A 19,464-nucleotide genomic window follows, 5' to 3' on the forward strand; every position below is an offset into this window, starting at 1 on the left:
TTGTAAATAAAGATAAAGTCAAACAACAATGTAAAAGCAAAACAATCTCTAAGGAACTGACATTACATTGTCATGAACAAAACTAAAAAGACATGGTATAAATAACTCAACTAGTAGAGAGATGAACAATGGAAATGCAAAAACATAAAGCTAGAATAGATTATGTCTATTTTCTTGAGATAAATACATAATTTGAACCAAAATTACTCAATTAATCCAAACACATATGCTATGAATATAGTTGCACTGTCATACATAGACGACCAACAAATTCACAAACTAGATTGCAGCAATAACAATTTCTGTTAAAAAAATAAATCAACGCCATTTCTGAAAGTAGTTGTTGAGACAACAATGTCCATAGTTCCTACATTTTCTCAAGCTATCATGTCTACTTCCATATCAATCACTTTGGAGACAACAATATCTAGAGTTCCTACAGTTTCTCCAGCTTCCATGTCTACTTCCATATCAATCACTTTGGAGACAACAATATCCATAGTTCCTATATTTTCTCCAGCTATCATGTCTACTTCCATATCAATCACTTTGTTCTTGTCCCCTTCAGCATATCCATCTTTGTCTTGTCCCATGTGGTAAAATAATCCCCACAGGAAGTGCTCGTTGTTCCATCCTGCAACAACATCCACAACACATTAATATTCAACGAATTAGACAATTGTTCTGGTCTCTCATGAGAATTAGAGAATGTACTATCAATACTCTACAACTTGGCCTGATGACACACACATTTATATTCAAATGAAACCAAACAAATATCCCAACTTTAAAAAGGCATAATCTTCTGGATACACACGTAAATGTATCTTTTATAGAGCATAATTGTATATATATTACCTAAAAATTCATTGAAAATGAGAAAAAAATATAGAGAATATAGGCGTACTTTGACAATCACTGCACAAGGTTGTGGATGCAAGTACAAGCAACTGAACATTATTTATGAATGTTCTCATCACCAAATCTTTGCTATGCATGAAATCCACCAGAGCGATATATCTCTCAGACCTACATATAATGAGAAATGAAAATCAGTTTCTTGTAAAAACATTCCTGGGCAAATGGGCACTTCCACTTTGCAACCGTTACCTATTTATAGATAGATATATAAGACAAAAACTGACCTTTCTTTCTCATTTGCAAAGAAATATAGTCCTATATCTTCTCTACCCGGACTACGATTGTTGAATAGACTTGTCCGGATATCCCCGAGGGGAACTAGTTCAAATTTAAGAGTATCTGGCAAAACACGTGAGAACGCATACACCTTACGTCTAACTTTGGAAGGAGGATGAGCCTGAATACAATTATTGAGCATCCCAGGTACGAATTCCAAAGTACTTAAGATGTCAAAACTTCCCCTGAAATGCAAAGAGGAAGATATACTAGTAAATTAAAAGAAAGATAACATGTATTCCTATTGAATGGTGCAAACTTTTCAATCAGGAAGAGAAGCTGAATTTGAATTAGAGATGAAGAATACTTACTTCCAGGAATGAACTAGAGCAGGATCACAAGAGTGTGTCATAAGTGGATTCATCATTCTACTTGCTTTCACGACATCTAGACTCCTAAGCTCTAGAGACTTCAAACGTTTCTTCGGTGGCAGAGTACTCTGACAAATCTTTGTAGAGGCATGTGACATGGATTCATCAGAGTTCTCATTTTCCAGTCCACGTGATAAAGAAATTACTCCCTTGTCAATATTACACTTTTGACAACACCAATCCTTTGGTTCATCTACATAATAGCCTTGCATGCAATGCCTGAAAGGAAGAGAAAAGCAGAATTTTTGAATACATGAATAGGATTACGTGTGCATAAAAAAATATGTCACAATGTGATGAAGTAAGTGAGTCATGACTTTCAGCTTTTCTAACTGATTGTCCACCTTTTCATGCTAAAAAGGTGAGAGAGGGAGAGATAACTTACTGATGCATGTCAATATTTTTGCATTGATAACAAGTAATTATTGGTTCTTGAAAACATATATCACAGCAAATTTCACAAATGTTTTTCTGCAAGTTGACAAAGAAAATACAAGAAATTCATAAGCTAAATCATAATTTAAAAAATCAAGTTTTCATCTTCTTTAAGCTAAATAACAGAAGCATATCCATCATTATATCTTTGGTTATATCTCATCCAGGCAAAAACACCTTTAGTACTCCTCCTTAAGAAGCACTTCAAGGAGATGAAGGACAGTAAAAGCCAATGGTATATGAACCCAGTTTTCTTCCTATAATTGTATGTGAATGACGAACAATTTGATCTGCTTCTCTTTTGGTTAATCAGAAGAAAGTTCATTTATATACGTTCTATTAAAGTTTGTTCTTTGGTACTTAAATCTTATACTATTAGACACAATCTACGTTGCTATTAACTTCTTCTTTTGGACAAGAAAGGAGATTTTCCAGAATAACAAAGACAACATGTTATAGAGCATAAACCTTGACACAGTCTCCATCTATTTGTCTAACTAAAATGCACTATAAAATAAAATCATCATCTTTGCAACAAAATGAAAAAGAAAAACCCAACCATAGTGCAGTATGTATTAATGTCAAACTACTTTCAGCATAAAAATTTTACAAATTAATAAATTAACTTTAGAGTAAAATGTTCTAAAAACTAATTAAATTTTAATTGTTATCCGTTAATAGCCTTATACGTACACAAATGAATTACTATTAGAACAAGGTATAAACAAACATCCTAAGTAGCAAAACAACTGTTGGGTTCAAAAGTAATCAGGGAGGCATGCAGAAACTTACAATTGCAAATCATAGAAGCAATAAATCAAATGACTAAAAACTATACTAAAAATCATAATATTATTATATGATTTGACCAATTGGCCTACATATGAAAAACACTAATATGAAACATAAAAGTTGTAATTAGAAAATCTCTCCATAAGCAAAACACTTAAACGTCTACGTTGTGGATGCTATTGCGTTTTTAATAGGAGAAGAGGGGCTTCAATTTATAGAGTTTCATTTTTTTCCTCTAAAGAAAGAATAACAAAATATGGAAGAGACCTATATTTTTCTGAAAGAAAAAGTAAAAGCAATTATGGTAATGATTTGACTTTTAATCTAGAGAAAAATAAAACTCAAATATCATATGGTAAGAAAATCAGGGCAAAACCCTAACAAATCTCTCCTTTTGGATGGATTTTCTTGATAAAAATTGATTCATCTTCTTCATGTGCATGATAATTTTGTTCTTCACATAGTCTTCATCTCTGCTACTTGCCATGATTAAAAATTGATATGGGTTAAAAATTGAAGTCTCGTGCATTAAAGTAAGCACATGTTAAGAATATTGGAGCCCTATGTTAAAAGTTATGAGCATGGTTGAAAGTGGAGACCATTTGTTAAAAGTAATAGTATAAATTATAGGAATCACATATTATAAGTACTAAATAACATCCTATCCCTTCTAGTTTTCTATTTACCAAAAATCCCTTAAAAATGATGTTTGCAGGATACATAGCGTTGTGCACGGGATACATTAGGTTTGATACATTCCACATAGCAGGATACATATCGTTGTGCACGAGATACATAGCGTTTGATACATTCCACATAGCGGGATACATAGCGTTGTGCACGGGATACATGCGGGATACATAGGTAAATAAGGGATTTTTGAAATTTTTGAAATAAGTAGGGATAAATGGATATTAAGGTAAGTAAAGGAATGTAGTTAAGTAATTTTTCCAAAGTAATATGCATGAGTTGAAAAGTGGAGCCCAAGCCTTAAAAATTAGTAAAGGTTGAAAGTTGAAGCTCATGCATAAAAGTAAATATGAGTTGAAAATTGATTTTTATTTTTAAGGATGGAGTAGCAAAATTGCTGAGAATATAGTTGAAATTTTTTTCCACGTGTAGTTGGACTCAAATCTTCATTATCATCAACTTATTTGGAAGTTGATTTTAAACCTCCTTGAACATGTGTTCAAACTCGATGAACTTGGATCATAGGATCGTTGAACCATGAGATTTGATACCACTAGTTGGGTTCAAAAGTAATCAGGATGTCATGCATAATCTTACAATTGCAAATCATTGAGGTGATAACTCAAATGACTAAAAATCATACTAAAACATAATATTATTATATGATTTAACCAATTTGCCTACATATGAAAAAAACTTATATAAAACATAAAAGCTTTAGAGAGAAAATCTCTCCATAAGTTAAACTCTTAAACATTTATGTTGTGAATGCTATTGTGTTTTTGATATGAGAAGATGAGATTCAATTTATAAAATTTCAAACTTTTCCTCTAAGGAAAGAATAACCAAATATATAAGAGAATTATATTTTTCTTTCAGGAAAAGTAAAAGCAATTATGATAATGCTTTGACTTTTCTTTCAGAAAAAAAAATAAAACTCAAATATGATAAGAAAATCAAGGAAAAATCCTAACAACAACAACACAATATCCGAATGAGGCAAGCATAGAGTAAAAAATAAATTAGAACGTGGGACAATTGAAGTGTGATGGCTTATATGAGTCCACCACAAGTAAATGGACCTGGCCCCTTGACAAAATAATCATGAAAAAGCACTTAAACAAACAATAACATATTGATTACCACACTGTGTGATAAACAACAACGTATTTATCTAATGGTGATAAAAATCAAAGTTGCTAATAGTTGTGTGATATATATAGGTCATACATTGTTTGACATCAAATTCAGAACTTTAGTACCACATTGTTGATGAGGGGAAATGACAATATTTTGAGTAAATTGTCAAGATTTTCTCTTAAGAATATAGAATATGTTATTACTTTTTTGGTTAGCAAATTGAAACATGTTCAAAGAATATATATTGAACACTCCTTTATGTATGTTTAAGTGTTGAACACTCTACTCACTCCTTTTTATTTATTTTATAATCATGATGTCCTAACGAACTACTTTGTCCATCCTTAAGAAAGATATTTGATAGAGTATAATCATAATTAATTTATATATCTCTTTAAATAAAATGAAACACATCTTTCGGATAAACCACACTAGGCAAGTCCGATGAAACAAGCTCCACACCCCTGACCTATGACCTTTCTACTGGGATATCACCTTTCCAACCAGTCGCCCTTCCGGGTGTTAAATAACATATTTACAACTTTGAATTTTATATTTTGCATAAACGAGGGGGGGGGGGGGAGATTAAATTAAATAATAATACCAAATTAAAATTAAACAAGAAGCACGCTTAACCCACTCTAATCATCCCAAAAAGAATGTTGGCCTTTTGCCATGGAGAAAAAAGACAAATACAGACGCACTGATTGCATGAATAGTCACAAAGAGTAAAACAAATACTTCCTCCATTTTAATTTATTTGATTTTTATTATTATTATTATTATTAGCTCTTTTTTAAAATAATTCTTTATTTGACAATTTATTTATTTGTACACCTCTTAATTTCAATGAGTATTTTTGTGCTTTTAGCATTACTGTTTTTGTTTACTTTCTTAGACTCTCTATCACCGGTCAAAAGCAGATAAACAACAAATGAACAATGGAATAAATACTAAAATAAATTATAATATATCCTTTCGTTCAATTTATATAACAACTTTAAATTTTGAGATTCAAATGTTTCTTTGACATAATATTTTTTTTTATGTCTATTAAATATTTTGAATTATAATTTAATATAACTTATAATACTTTTAATATACTTTCAAATATGTAAATTTATATTTAAAAGCATAAAATATTCATGTCAAAATTCAATCAAAAGTAAAAAAAAATATGTTGAAATTCTACCTGTGGGACATGTTCGTAGGAACTTGCTAAACAAAAAGCTAGGTTTTACCTTGTGGGGATGTCGTCCCTTTTGCCTTGGAGAGTGAGTAGTCATCTGCGCTCCACAACGGCACACCAACAAAAAAAAATGCCAAACGGGTTCTACAAATCACATAACGTTTGAATAATAAATTTAATTTAGAACAAAAAAAAATCGCAGCCCTAACTTGTAGACATTTAATGAAAGGGAATTTTGCACACTTCGCATTTCTTTACAGAGTATACTGAATTATTGACGGACTCTAATATGAGTATCAGCCGCTGGATGAAAAAAAACTAGATTACTATGAAAAAAATCTTTGTTATTCAACTCCTCCAGTTTCCATAATTGTATGTTTGTTACCATGTGGTTTTCATAATTTCACTTGTAGATTTTTGTATGTCCGAAAAAAAAAACTCATATTTTTCCATTTAGTGGTCTAAGTGTTTGGTATGAAGGAAACTGTTTTCCTAAAAAAAGGTTCTCTTGAAAAATAAGTTGGTTTCTAACTTATTTTCTAATGTTTGGTTGGTGATTGGAAAATATTTTCCGAAATTATTTCTAGTGTATGATTGGTGAATGAAAAATATTTTTTTGAAAATATCTTTTATTTTTTGCTAGAGAGCAGAAAATATTTTTTTAGGAAAATAATTTCTGACCTGGAAAAAAACTCCGACAATCGATCAGGCACTTGACCCCGGCACTCGATCCGGGACCTGAGCCTCACTGTTGAAACGCAACCCAACATTCGAACAGGAACTCGAACTTGATCATGACCCAAATCAGGACATGAAAAAAAGACCCAACCTAGGACCTAACCATGACTCCCGACCCAAGACCCGACATTTAAATTGAAATATGATCCTGACACCAGAACCTGACTCCGACCCGAGACCCAACCTCAACTCCTAACCCCAAAATCTGATTCAGGATCCAACTTTTGAATTAGGATCTAACCTCGACTCTAATATATGATCCAACTTTTGAATCGGGATCTGACCCCGACACTTGACTCGAGACCTGAGATATGACACAGACCTGAGATCCAACCCGATCGAAGACTTGAGACCCTAACTTGAGACCCCACATCAAACTATGACTCGACCCTGAACTCGACTCGAGACAGAACTTGGATCCCGACTCCGACCTCAACCTGAGACCCAACCCAACCCTGACTCCAACATCCAAATCAATCCAACTTTTGAATCGGGATCCAACTCGATACCCGACCCGTACTCCGACCTTGACTCCTTACTCCCGATTAAGGTCTCAACTTTCAAATCAGGACTTGACCCCGACCCCGTTCCTGACATCCAAATTAGACCTGACTTTTGAACTGGGACTCGAACCCAATACCCAACTCGAACCCTAAATTCGACCTCAATCTAAGAGCCAACCCGACCCCGACTCCAACATCCAACTCGCTCCAACATTTGAATCGGATCCGACTCGAGACCCAACCCTTACTTCGACCTTGATTCCTGACTCCCGATTAAGGTCTTGACTTCCAAATTAGGACCCGATCCCGAGCATGTTCCTTACATCCAAATTAGGATCGGACTTTTAAACATGGGACTCAAACCTATAACCCCTAGAGACCGAACCTTGATCTAAACTCAATTGCGACATTAAACTTCTGATTTCCAACCCTGATTCGACATTGCCAATCAAATCGAGACCCAATACTAAAATTGAGACCCAATTTCGACATTGACATAAGCAAAATAAGTGAATTTTAAAAAATAATTTTATATTTGAAAAGTCTATAGTAAGGGTGGGAATTCAGTAGTTCGGTTCGATTTTGATTTTCTTATTTCAATTTTTTTGGTTCTCGATTTTTAAATTTGTTGTACCGAATTCATTAATTTTTATTTTTTGTAGGATGAAATACCTTAAACTAGAAGAAATTCCAATCACGACAGTAATGGTGCACGTCATTTGCTGGAATTGAGGTAGTAATGGTGGACGTTGTTTGTTGGAATCACGAAAATAATCAAATACACTTTGATCGACACTGTATGTTGGCTGGCGGAAGCTGTAAGTTGATGGAGCGGTGAAGCCTGGAACTTGGAAGAGAAGTGCGGCGGCTGCTGCAGAATGAGATAAACGATTGATAATTGGAATGAAAACCTAAGGGCTAAGTGCTAAGGGCAGAAAAGGAAATATATGTATTATTAATTAAGAATTATCTAATATAGTATTAATAATCAAATAATATCTAATATAGTATGTATAGTAATGTATAGATTTCAGTCAAATCGAAATACCATAATACAGAAATTTTGTTACCGAAAACCGCACCAAAAATTGAAGTTACAAAAAATATGAACCAAATAATCGAAAAAAATTGATTTGGTTCGATGTTTTGATTTTTCAATATTTATGCTCAGTCCTAGTTTATAGGGTTGTGGGGGTAGTGGCTATACAGTAAGGCTATTCAAAACTGAACTGAAACTGATAATCCGAACCGATAATTTGGTTATTGGGTCAATGGTTCAGATTAATGGTTTAATGGTTCGGGTCTCTATTTACTATAAACTTCTTATTGACTTATCGGTTCGAGTCTCATTTTGGCCATATTTCTAAACGGGTGTCCTGATAACCCGATAAGAAGTTTAATTAATTGCATTTATATCACTTAAGGCCTTAGTCCTTTTACCATTTAGGGTTTACATTTTAGTCTTCATACTCTTTACAATGACTTTATTGTTGACACTCAAATTTCCCAATGATATTCCAAAGATGCTACATCACTCATTGATTCACTGTCACTGCTCCCACGTTGGCGAGTTACATTGAAAATCATTCTCTAAGTGTCTAAATTGAGGTTCAAATGGTTAGTTCCCTTACTTTAAGTCTTTCTTTTTATCTTCTCATTACAATGAGTGAGTCAGTGAGACATGCCTACAATATTCCAATATTACAATCTGCAATGAAATAATTTTTATTTGTAATGCTCTCATGATCATTAATGATTTTCGTTAGTAGTATTGTAATGGTTTCTCTTTAAAGTTCATATCAAAATTGGCTTGATTGTTATGAAGAATCCTTTTGAGTTTGCCAGTTTGGGCAATGTTGACATCTCTGTCCAGGTTAATATGAGGTTTTATTAAGTATTTTATGTAGTAATGGACTAACAGGGAAAAGTTCATCAGAGATACTGTCTACTGCGTACGATTAACTAATGATTAGTCCATTAATAATTCTCAATAAAAATAGTGTGAACTGTTAACAATTAACTCGATAACCAAACCGATAATGATCACTAACCGATAAACCGATATCTTAATGGTTCCATAACGGTTTAGCATGCAAACCTATAACCTATAAGTAAAACTGATAAATTCCAAAACCGAACCGAACCGACCGATACTGTCACGCCCCGAGCCTACACCCTGGGCGGGACTGGCACTCGAGAACCATTGTTGGCCCCAAGCGAACCCTTGGCCTGACTTACTACTCAGCGGAAGACTTACTCATGATAAAAATACTTTAAAAGTAAACTAAAATCTCAATAAATAACTTAAAATGTATAAATGAACATTCACTAGCCAAAATGGCTCTCAAGTCTCAAACATCAAATCAGGAATGGAAAGACTCAAGAACTAATATCAACTAACTGTCTATGAAGCCTCTAACAACTGAGATGGATGTCGGGACAAGACCCACGACATCCTAATGAACTAAAATGATAAAGTAATGAAAATGGGGTCCTCCGGAAGCAAAGAGGCTTACCAACAACTCTGAAGCTCAACTAGAATCAACGATGCGCTAGATGTTGATCATGGTTAACTGTATCTGCATCATTAAATGATACAGTCCAAATGGCCTCGGTACATTGAATGTACGAGTATGCAAAGGTAATTCTATAACAAGACATAAGATTGAAAGGGAACTGAAAGAACATACCTTGTCTAACTCTACTCAACTCAACTCATTTCAATACAAAACAGTAATATAAATGCAATATAAAGAAAAGCTTTTTAAAATATGTAGATAACAATTCTGTTGTATTGAAAAAATACAATATCACTCAGTTTGTATGCAATGATACAATTTCAACTCTGTTGTATATGAAAATACAATTAACTCTGTGTATATAAGAATAAAAAATATCTGTGTGGGAGTTTCTCTAACCGACAACCATCACTATGAGCTATTTGATGATACAACGTCTTGACTCACGCTGCCAGGGCCGTCATATACCTTGTCGGGGGTACAGAACCTAACTACTAAGTGGATCCACTAGTCTATGCTAAAAATCACTAATGAATCATCTAAAAAGTATGACCCTTTTCTACCCATGTTAGCTACACATTTTATGGAGACCATGAATTATCTGAAGTCAACTTGTCCCCAAATCGGTGTTCAATACTACTCCCAAAATGTAAATAGCTCATATGTATAAAAACATAACTATTTCTGTTGTTTGAGATAATTACTCAAAGAAACTATCCCAAGGGCTCTCTTGGAAATCAGTGTTTCCTCACTCGTTTAAATGTGAAAACATTTACTCTTTACTCAAAAACTAGCTCAAAAGCTCTTTTGGAAATCACTGTTTCCTTTTTTGTGTAAATGTGAAAACATTTACTCTTTGGGACTACATAGTTCCCATATTGAAACATCTCGCAATTTGAAATTACCAGGAAGAAGCTAATAATTGGAATTAGTCATTTTTGGAAAGAATTAAAATCTCGAAATTTTGTTAAGGAAAAGTGAGTTTTTGGTCAACTTCAAACGACCATAACTCCTATCTCAGGATGATTTAGGTGTGCTTCCAGATATCGTAGGAAAGATCTTGGAATAATCTTTCCAACGCCGCCGAGTTTGCGTGATTCTGAGTTCGTATGAGTGAATTATGCTCATTGAAGTTGGGTTGTTCAAATAAGGAAATGTTCAATTCGGATTTTTAAAGGGTAGTTGGGTCGTTTCCTTACCCTTTTATTTTAATTAGTTTTTGGTAATTACTTACGGGTCTAAACTGAACTTGGTCAGTTTAGGCTTTGGAGAAATTAAGTTAGGGTTTTAGAGAAGAGAAAAGAGAAGGAGAAGCAAGGAAATCGTCAATTTCTTGAAGCTAAGATCGTGGATTTCGTTAAGGGGTGATCCCTACGAGGTATGTGAGATCACATAGCGTTGGGTTAGTTCACCCACGCGCCAAGCATGTTTAATTCAACTTATTTTCGTCCTAAAAAGGTTGAGAATTTGATGTTCATGACAGTTGTTCTTGAATTGATTTCATTCTTGAATATGAGTTGGGATTAAGGAGTTTATTGATGATTAAGTGTTGTTTCCTTGAGTTGTTTGGGTTAGATTTTGTGTATATGAGTTGGGATTAAGGAGTTTATTGATGATTAAGTGTTGTTTCCTTGAGTTGTTTGGGTTAGATTTTGTGTATATGATTTGGGTACATGAATCTAAAGTGAATTTGGAAAAAAAAATCGAATTAAAACAATTTAGGATCAAAAAACAAGGTCAAAAAATTCGTCAGATTGCGTCTGTGGGAAGGCTGGCGCGACGCGCCCCCATAGCGCCAGAATAGAGCCCCAAAAAGATGGGGCTGGCGCAGCGCGCCGGTATGCGCCCAAAACGTCATTTTTCACTAGTTTTTAGCCTATTTAAGTTATTCTAAAGTGTATTAACACTTTCTATTGATTCTAACTACTCTAAATGACTTCTAAACATTTAGAAATCATCCAGAAGCATGAATTAACCTTGAATCCATAAATTCAAATTCAAGGAAAGTTAAGAGCCAAGTCTAGGAAGTTCTCATAGTCTTTTCAAGAAGTCTTTTGCAAATGCTTTTAACTTTGTTTTTAAGACTTAAAGTTCAAGTTGAGTAAAGAGTAAAGAGTAAAGATTGAAGTTCATTTCCTTAAAAGTATATGGGACTATGTATTCCCAAAGGGTTTTAAATGTTTTCACATTTAAACAAGAAAGGAAAACCTTGATTTCCAAAGAGCCTTTGTGTTAGTTTTCAGAGAAGAGTAATCGCTTTCTAAATAAAGCAAAAAAGGAAACTTTGATTTCCAAGATAGCCTTTGAGCTAAGTTTTTGAGCACTAATCTCAAATCACAGAAAGAAGTATGTTTTTAAACATAAGAGCTAATAACATTATATTTTGGGAGTAGTATTGAGCACCGATATGGGGGAGAGTTCAGACAACTCGCAGCCTCCGTAAACCATGTAGCCATCATGGGTAGAAAAGGATCATACTTTTTAGATGATTCCTTTAGTGTTTTTTAGCATAGACTAGTGGATCCACTTAGTAGTCCAGGTTCTATACCCCCGACAAGGTATAGGACGGCCCTGGCAGCGTGAGGCGAAACGTTGTATCATCACAATAGCTCTTACGTGATGGTTGTCAGTTAGAGAAACTCCCACAGAAGTAATTGTATTCTTATATACACAGTTTATTGTATTTTTACATGCATTTCAAAGTTTTAGTGTATCTTTACATACACACAGAGTTGACATCATGTTTTAAACAACTTTTCTTTACATTGCACTTGTTTAAAACTGTTTTATATTGAAATGAGTTCAGTTATGTTGAGTTGAGTTGAGCCATGTAAATTCTTCAGATTCCTTTCAAGCCTATGTTGTGTTTAGCATTCCAACTCACATATTGTACATTCAACGTACTGATGTTGGCCTGCATCTTATTATGATGCAAACACAGGTAACTAGGATCGGCATCCAGCGCATCGTTGATCTAGTGAGCACTCCAGAGTCAGTTGGTGAGCCTCCTTGCATTCCGGAGGACTCCTTTTCATTGCTTTCAGTTTTAGTATTAATTCATTAGGATGTCGTAGGCCTGTCCCGACACCCATCTCAGTTGTTTAGAGGCTTCATAGACAGACAGACAGTCAATTAGTTAATTCAGTTGTCTTAACTTTTCATTTCATATGTTAAATACTTGAGTTTGCCTTAATGGTTAGCTGAATGTTCCTTTATAACATTCTAGTTACTTCATAAATGTGTATGTAATGAGTTAAGTCTTCCGCTTAGTAAGTAAGCCAGTACAAGGGTTCGATTGGGCCATCAATGGTTCTCGAGTGCTAGTCCTGCCCAGGGTGTAGGCTGGGGGCGTGACACATATACTATTTTGAAGAAAATGAACTACATTTGTTACTCTTTACTCAACTCAAAACTCAAGTCTTAAAACAAGTTTAGAGCATTTGCAAAAGACTTTTGAAAAGACTCTAAGAACTCTCGAGACTTGGCTCTTAACTTTTCTTGAATTTAAATTTATGGATTCAATTATAGATGATCTCATGATGTTTAGACGTACCTTAGAGTGTAGAACTCAACTAGAAAACATAGGTACGATTCAAGGAAACTTGAACGGAAAGAAGTGGGAAAGGGTAGAGGACATGGCGACCCTGGCGTACTGAGTGGCGTAGGGCGCCAGACTCAAAACTACAGAAACTGGGTTGGGGTGCTCTGAGTGGTGCGGTGCCCCAGAGCCCAAACTTTAGACCCTAACGTGCAGAGCACTGAGTGGCGCGGTGCCCCACCCTTTTTCCCCAGAATTTTGATGAATTTTCTTGTTCATTTTTCGACCCTAATTCGTCTAGATTCGAATACCCAACCAAAGGATACAAGAATCTACTCAAAAACAACCTCAAATGTCATGAAACTAACTCAAGAACTCAACAATCAAGATCCCAATATAAACTTCAACAACATCCACCAAGAACTCAATTACTCTACTTTCAAGAACATAAATACGCTAAATCAAATCATGATTGGCGCATGGGTGAATGAACCCAACGTTATGTGATCTCACATACCTCTTTAGGGATCAACCCTTGGCGAAACGACTTCGATTCTGCAAGAAATCTCCAAGAACACTTGACTTTTCTCCTCATGAGTTCTTCCTCTAAAAACCCTAGTGTGAAATCGTTGAGTGCGTAAACTGTCCAAATTCAGTTTAGACCCCTAAGTAATTACCAAAAACGAAATAATTTAATTGGGTAGTGAAAAGACCATAATACCCTTCTAAATTCCGGTTTTAACTTTTCTTATCTAAACAACCCAACTTCAAATGGGCATATCTCCCTCATACAAACTTGAAATTGCGCAAATTCAGTGGCATTGGAAATATAATTAAAAGACCTTTCCTACGGTATCTTGTAGCACACCTAACTCATCCTGAGCTAGGAGTTATGGTCGTTTGAAGTTGACCAAAAACTCATACTTAACTTCGTCAAACTTTCCAAATTTGATTATTTCCAAAAATGGTTTCTTTCTAATTCCAAGTCTTTCTAGTAGCGGGGTATTACATATACGCAACCCTACTAGGCAGGTGAAGGTGGGATGAGTTTATTGGAAGGGGAATATGCACTATTATCTCGAAAGAAAAAAAATGGAATTTACACAGCATAATTGATATGCTTTTTCTCATATTTGGTCTTTGTATTGATATAATAATTTAAATACTGCATAAGGTTACTAAGAACCCTTTGATCACAAGAATTTCCATTTTTTTCAAAAAAGAATCACTTTATTTGATAATCAGTGATTGGTCATAAATATTTTAAATACAACTGCTAGTTGTATTTGGAATTTGAAAAATATTCAAAACCCTGATTTCATTTTAATTTTTTAATTTTTTTTCAAATTTATCCTAAATTTTTATAAATTGTATTTTATATATTTTTGTAGAAATACATTCAAATTCTAAACATTTATTGCAAAAAGTATGGTCAAACACAACTCTAATTTCAACTTCTACTTTGAAAAACCCAAATAAAAAAATATTTTCATGATCAGATGCCTACTTAATAATAAATGAAACATTCTTGATAGTCTTGTATGTGATTAGAGTTGCCACAACTAGGTGTTCATAGTTATGGTCAGGGGCGGCTCAACGTAATTGGGGGCCTAAAGCGAAATTTCAATTTGAGGCCTAACATATAAACAAACTTTGTATACATATTTATTCAACATTTATTTTTCTTACACTATTTAGATGAAATTATTAATATTTAATATTGTTTTTTCAGTTATTGATTTTGGGTAAGATTTTATCAACTCAACATTGAAAAACATCCTTTCAGTGAGGCAATTGCAATTGTTATATGACTTGTTAACATAATTTTATAAGTAATAAGTTGACAAATATAAAATAAAGATAAGAGTTAGAACCACAGAATCTGATTCAACAAGTTGATGATTTGGTAAACACCAATTTAATATGCTTGTTGTAATGTTTGAAACTAAAATTTAAAAAGAAGTAAAAAAAAATGTAATTCACTTTGTTCAACATATTAAACTAAATTCTTATTTTTAATTAAGTATAAAAGATGTTAAAGTGGATAAAATAATATATATTTTATCATAATTGATTAATTTTTTTATAAAAATTTAACACATAATTTATTCTTGATAATAATTTGGGGCCTAAGGTGTAAGCCTTATTTTACAAAGGCAAGATCCAACCCTGGTTATGGTTAAAAAAAACAAATCAAACTACAATACGAACAAAACCGATCAAAAAACTGAATATTTGGTTTGGTTTGGCTATGTTTGGTTTTAAATTTTGAATACCGGTACTATTTGGCTTGGTTTTGATTTCACTAAAAAATCGCAAAAATAACTAAACTAAACTGAGAAATTATATATATAAATTTTATCGTTATTTATATATTTTTCATAAATAAAATATAAATATTTTGTTAAATTTTAATAAACGTAAGTCTTTAACAATACCATTTGCTCAACTCCAACACTTAAATTTTAGCCCAATTATTGAAAGCCTAAGTCCAAGTCCATCAAAATTCATTACTTTAGTCTTTATCTACCCTACCTCACAGCAAATAGTCACAATTTCTCTTAATTGAACCATTTTATTCGTGTAATAATAACTTTGGTATTGCTTAATTGCATAATTGAATTCAGAGTAATTTTCCTGTGGATTATTCATATACTAGGTGGTGTCTATAAAGATACATATGTCCTCAACAAATTTATTACTTTCAAACCAAAAACAAAAAAAAAACGAACCAAATCGATGGTTATTTTTTTCATTTCGTTTAGTTTGGTTTGAGAAATTTAAAAACCGACTATATTGGTTTGATTTTGATTTTAACCAATAACTGATCCAAACTGAACCATAAACACCCCTAGCCACAACAACCAAAAAGCAAATCTAATAAATCAAGATAAATTAATTGTGACTATAATTTTTTAAAAAAATAAAAAGAGTAAGAGAAGATACATGTGAACTAACAATGTTTTCTTTTTTTATAGAATTTCACTTAAAATGTAACATCTCGCAACTAGAAAGAACTAGAAAGAAGTTTAAAATCTGGAAATAGTTATTTTTGGAAAGTGTAAGGAAATCTGGAAAATTGTAAGTATGTTAAAGTTGAGTTTTTGGTCAACTTCAAACGGCCATAACTACTAGCTCAGGATGTTGGGAAGCTCTTGGAATGATCTTTCCAACGCCACCATGTTTGCGCGATTTCGAGTTCGTATGAACAAGTTATGCCCTTTGGAAGTTGGGTTGTTGGATTAAGGAAATGTCCAATTCGGATATATAAGGGGTATTTTAGTCTTTTCACTACCCTATTATTTTAAGCCGATTTTAGGAGTTTAATATGGGTCAATTCAGAACTTAGTCAGTTTTAGAACTTGGGATTTCACGCTAGGGCTAAGGAGAAAGGAGAAGAGAAAAGAAGAAGAAGAAGAAGAAAAGGGCAAATTCATCAAGATCGATCAAGTAGCTTGGTGTTTCGCCAAGGATTTACTTCTATCAGGTATGTGAGGCTCTCATAACATTGGGATTATTCTTCCACGTGCCAAGCATATTTATTTCAGTTTGGATTTGTCCTAAAACCATTTGAATATTGATGATCTTGATACCTATTCTTGAGTTCATATATTGTTCTTGAATTTGACTGAGTTGGGGAGTTTCTGAGTTCATTACGTCGCATTATAGGGTCGTTTAGAGTTAGGTTTTTAGGTACATTTGTTGGGTATCTGTATCTAAAAGTGATTTCAGAAAAAGAATCGAGTTTAGGTGGATTGGGGAAGAAAAACGAAGAAGAAATTTCGACGGGCGAAATCTGAACATGGGAGCGCGTCGCGCAACCTGTTCCCAGAATTGAAATTTTAGCTTCGCATCGCGGAGCTGACACGAGGTGTTCTGCCTCGAAAGACATTTTCGAAACCAAAATTAAATTATGCCTCCGCGTCGCGGACCCACCTTCAAATATTGATTTCTTAGTCTTTTCTCATGTTTAACTATCTTGAATCATTCCTAAACATCATGAGATCTTTCCAGTCATAAATCTTAATCCTTGAATCCATAATTCAAATCAAGGATCAATTAAGAGTCAAGTCAAGAGCAGTTAAGGTCAAAGTCAAGAGTCAAGTTAAGATGAGTTCTTAAAGTTTTTCAAAAGCCTTTCACAAATGTTTTAACTTTGTTTTAAGACTTAAGCTTCGAATTCAGTAAAGATGTAAAGTTGAAGTTCTTTTCTTCAAAGAAGTATATGGACTATGTATTCCCAAAGAGATTTAAAAATGTTTTCACATTTTAAATAAGAGCGGAAACTGATATTTCCAAAGAGCTTTCGGACTAGGTTTCAGAAAAGAGTAACAACTTTTTAAATGAAGCAAGCAAGGAAACTGAGATTTCCAAGATAGCCTTCGAGCTAAGTTTTTGAGTACTAATCTTACAGAATAAGTATGTCTTTAAAACATAAGAGCCAGTATATTTTGGGAGTAGTATTGAGCACCGAATTGGAGACGAGCATGAGTTTAGATAACTCACGTCACCATAGAACCATGTAGCCACCATGGGTAGAAAAGTGTCATACTTTTTCGATGAATCCTTTTCGAAATAGACTAGTGGATCCATTAGGCAGTTCAGGTCTTATACCTTTGGCCGGGTATAGGATGCGCTGGCAGCGTGAGGTAGATCGTTGTATCATCACTATAACTCTTATATGATGGTTGTCGGTTAGAGAAACTCCCACAGAAGTTATTGTATTTTTATATCCATCAGTTTATTGTATTTTTACATATATTTCAGAGTTATGTTGTATCCTTGTACATACACAGAGTTGACATCATGTTTTTAAACAGCTTTTCTTTATATTGCACTTGTCTAAACTGCTTTATATTGAAATGAGTTCAGTAAGTATTCATGAGTTGAGAAGAGTCAAGGTAAGTGTTTCTTTCAGATTCCCTTTCAAGCCTATGTTTGTTAGCATTCCAACTCGCATACTCGTACATTCAATGTACTGATGCCAGTTGGCCTACATCTCATTATGATGCACACACAGGTAACTAGGATCAGCATTCCAGCGCACCTTGATCCAGTAAGCAGTTTAGAGTCAATCGGTGAGCCTCTTTGCATTCTAGAGGACTCTTTTTTATTGCTTTCTAGTTAGTTCATTAGGATGTTGTAGGGGTTGTCCCAACATCCATCTCACTTGTTTTAGAGGCTTCATAGACAGTCATATGTTAGTCCTTTGAGTCTTTTCATTACCATTTCTTATTGTTAAGACTTGGGTTGCCACTTTTGGCCAAGTTGAATGTTTAATCTTTAAAACATTCTCAATTATTTGTTTATTCAGTTCAGTTAAGTTCATTGATCATTATAGTTATGAATGTTGTCTTCCGTTGAGTTAAGTAATCCAGGCCAAGGGTTCGCTTGGGTCCAGCAATGGTCTTCGAGTGCCAGTCCCGCCTAGGGTGTAGGCTCGGGGCGTGACATAAAATTACGTCAAAGAGCACATGTGAAATGAACAACAAAAAGATAGACATCATACCTTGAAAGTTGGAACTCTAATCTCAAAAAGCTCGAATCAAAATATATTATAATGTATTAGTTTCTCTCGAGGTATACCTTTATATATAGGTGAATTGTGTTTAGATATAAAAGTATAAAAAGAGAAAATAGTAAATGTGGAGCCATAAACTATAATCCAAAAGTATAAGCAGATTATATAAAATTAAACCAACTAACTAATTGTAATATGCCAATTAGCATTGTACGGGTCAAACCATCAAGTCAAACTGAACCGAGAACTAAGTCAAACTGAAGAAAAAAACCTTACCATTATTTATTTGGTTTGATATTGACAAAAGAAAAAGACAAATCAAATCCAAACTCTCTCTCTCTCTATATATATATATATATAGTGAGAGACAGGGGCGGAGCCACGTAGGCTTAACACCCTTCGTCTAAAAATTATACTATATATACACGTAAAATTTTGACTTTATATTGGTATATATAGAATTTGGACACCCTGAAATAACAAAGTGATGTGCAGTGGAGTTGGCAATAGCCTGTGCAATCCTACTCTTTACCCTGGTTCGATTCCCCGCAGGATTGTTTTCTTTTTCTGTAATTATTTTGACTTCTAGAATTCAATTAAGTAAATCAACATGCGTGATTTTAACATAAAAGTTTAGTAGCTTGGAGGTTAATAGTATCATGAAGGTCTCCCAAGACTCAAGTTCGATTCCCTCCTCTACTAACTATTTTTTAAAAAAATTAAAATTGAATTATTTCCTTAAATTTTAATACCTTTTCCTTGTAGAATAAGATTTTCTTAAATTTAATACTTTTTCTTGTGGATTTTTTTCAATTAAAATTGAATTATCTC

At 33.7% G+C, this 19,464-nt stretch overlaps 1 protein-coding gene and 1 pseudogene across 1 annotated transcript in view; one reads left to right on the forward strand and one right to left on the reverse strand.

The window, feature by feature from the left end:
• The window catches only part of LOC125875055 (inactive poly [ADP-ribose] polymerase RCD1-like), a 485,870-nt gene that overhangs the window by 88,977 nt on the left and 377,429 nt on the right, over nucleotides 1-19,464 (forward strand). The gene's annotated exons all lie outside the window — the stretch shown is intronic.
• Nucleotides 306-9,134, reverse strand: LOC125873514 (uncharacterized; annotated as a pseudogene).

The sequence above is a fragment of the Solanum stenotomum genome, chromosome 8 (genome assembly GCF_019186545.1).
Source record: "Solanum stenotomum isolate F172 chromosome 8, ASM1918654v1, whole genome shotgun sequence".
Lineage (NCBI taxonomy): Eukaryota > Viridiplantae > Streptophyta > Magnoliopsida > Solanales > Solanaceae > Solanum > Solanum stenotomum.